Source organism: Octodon degus, unplaced genomic scaffold (genome assembly GCF_000260255.1).
Source record: "Octodon degus isolate 3935 unplaced genomic scaffold, OctDeg1.0 scaffold00049, whole genome shotgun sequence".
Classification (NCBI taxonomy): Eukaryota; Metazoa; Chordata; class Mammalia; order Rodentia; family Octodontidae; genus Octodon; species Octodon degus.
In genome coordinates, this window is record NW_004524625.1 from 1,266,094 (window position 1) to 1,268,728 (window position 2,635).

The 2,635-nt window shown below is 52.4% G+C and overlaps 1 protein-coding gene across 2 annotated transcripts in view; it reads right to left on the minus strand.

The window, feature by feature from the left end:
- Positions 1 to 2,251, minus strand: part of Uvrag (UV radiation resistance associated) — a 379,986-nt gene extending 377,735 nt beyond the window's left edge. The window contains exon 1 of one of the 2 annotated variants that reach the window (XM_023716656.1): positions 2,165 to 2,251. The gene's annotated coding sequence lies outside the window, so the exon portion shown is untranslated. The remainder of the gene's footprint in view (positions 1 to 2,164) is intronic. The other variant, XM_023716655.1, reaches the window with a different exon arrangement.
- Positions 2,252 to 2,635: the final 384 nt, after the last annotated feature.

Genomic DNA, 2,635 nt, shown 5'->3' on the forward strand with positions numbered 1-2,635 from the left:
AAGAAGAAGAAGAAGACAAAAGCTGATCTTTTGTGCTAACAATCAAGAAAATAGTTCTTCTGGAAAAGGAGACAAAACACGAAGGATTTGGAATATATTCATAATTTTGCATTTCTTAGTCATTTTGTGACAATCCATCAAGCTGTATAAAAAGCTGTGCGTTTTAACTGTATACAGATAATACATTAACAAAATGTTTGCTTTTTTAAATATTACATATTTATATTCTAAAAGACTGAACATTTTGATCCAGAAAGCTCAATTCACATCTAGTACAAAAGTAAAAGTGTTTTTTGTATAGGCTGCCTTCCAAGATTTCAAAAAGGATGACACCCCCAGTACGCTGTAAATAGCACACTCAGCACTCACACAGCGTTCAGCTGTACACTTAAGCCACTATATATCCCTTGGCACCCATCCAAAAGTTTGACAAACACTAACACATGCAGCTGAATTTATTCCATGGGCAATTTGTTTAGATTATTTTCCTTAGTGCTAAACTGAGAACTGTTATCAGAGAACAGGCTCTATGAAATAAGTGATGCTTTCACTTTCCTAATCCCACATGTTCTCAAAGCTCTCCCAAAATGCAACTTTCTTGGTCCCTCAGTTCCTTAGGATTTCTCCACAGGGTTCTAACAGAGCCCACCTCTGCCTTTCCCAGTACCCACCCTCACACTCCACTTCCCACTCATACAGAATTTCACCTTAACACTAAACCTGGAGACTCACGTTTAGCCCTTCCCAGGACCTTATAACATAATACAAACCTCACTACTCTCAAACACCTGGTACTGCCCCCAAACTCCCTGCCCAACAAAACCAGGACACTTGTACCCTGGTCTTTTAAATCCACTCCTACCACAAAAAGCGCTGTTTCCCTAAACAATTACGCCTCGCTACTCAGCAGATACCACAGAGGCTATTATCCCCAACTTTCTGCTCCCCTCCATTTCCCTCCCTCTTGCCTAAGAGGGAGTCCCTTCCACTGCTTCGGCACCCTCTCCCCACCACCTCTGCCTTCCTCCTCAGACTCCTTCCTAAGAGCCCTGAGCAGAGATGGAAAGTTACAGAGAAAGTATAAAGGAACTTGCTCTGTCATGTGTGCAAGCATGGGCTACAGGGTCAGACGCTGGATTCTAAGACCCAACCACACTACTTATGGACTGTAAGGCTTTGGACAAAACGAGGATTAAAAAAAAAAAAAAACCAGCTGTGCGGAGTTCTGAGGACTGAGGGAACTAAAGGCCACAGAGCACTCTGCACCAATCCTGCACAGTGAGCCCTCGATGGCTACTAACAGTTTCTCCTGGTCGTCTTGAACAGAAGAATAAAAGGAAGGTAAAGAATAGTAAGGGATAACTTAACTCTCTTTCATGCTTAAACTACTCAAAAGTCTCCCATTTGGGCAGCAAAGAAGGGCAAAGGATAGGAGGGAAAACGTTCTCCAGAGATACGCGGCTGACACGAAAAATTTTGCTAGATTCCCAAATACCGTTCCCTCTTTCTTAATCCCTACAATGCGGTTCACCAAAGCTCCCAAAGGCCTAAAGGATGGATGGAAGTGTGAACAGATACATCAAATCCTCCTTCCACATACTCACTAGAGAGGAAAAAAAGAAAAAAGGAAAGCGTTCCGCTCCTCACCACGATGCGTCCCTTGGGATCTGAGAATAGAAAGGGAACCCCAAAGTCCCAAACGCATTTCTCCGGGGGCTCAAGGGAGCACTTCCTAAGGGACGAGGAGAGTAAGTGCTGGACCCTAACTCCTCGCGTTTCCCGCAGCGAGTCCCGCCTGGTTTATTCCCGTAGGAGAAAGGGAAAGCGCCTCCGGGTACCCGAACTTCCCCGAGCCTCCCCGGGAGGGCTGAGGGGAGGGTCCGCGCGAGGGAACCCGCGGCGCCCTCGGGGCGAGGCGACCAGGGACTTTCGCGGGCTCCTCGAGAGCCAGGAACGGGACTCTCGGGGGACCGGGGTGTGCCCAGAGGCCCGGCCGGCGCAGGACCCCTCCCCTCACAGAACCTCCTGACAGCCTTCCTTAGACCTGCGAGCTTCCCCGGTCTCTCCTCCCGGGCTCAAGGCTGCGAGGCGCCAGCCGGAGCCCACAGGGTATCCAGCGGCGTCTCCCGGGTCCCCGCCCAGCGCCGAGATCCGGCGGGCTCACCTGCTGAGAGGGTAGCTCCACATGCAGGGCCCGCGCGGCAGAACCCGGCGGTAGCGCGGCCGCCGGGCCCGGGGGTGGCTGGGGGACCTGGCCCCCGACCGAAGCGGAGGCGCTCATCTCGACGCAGCGGCCGCCCGGCGGCGGGGTGGACGTCCTTCCAGCATCCGTCGCCGCCTCCTAGCCACGACCTGTCGAGCTCCTACAGCCGACACCCGTCACGCGTGAGGCAGGGCTGCTCGATCCCCGCGCTGGCCGCCGCCGCTGGCTAAGGAAGAGCCATATTACCGCAGTGCAACCCCCTCCACCCGGCCGAGTCCTCGCTCGCTCATTGGTTCCGCTCTCAGGGGGGCGGAACCAACGGCAGCCAAAGACCGTGCGATTGGGTAGTAAGTACATCCATCGCCGGCCGGAATGAGCTGGGGGCGGAGGGACTCGTGGATGGCCTCAATTGCGTCTGTCAAGCCGGGTGAA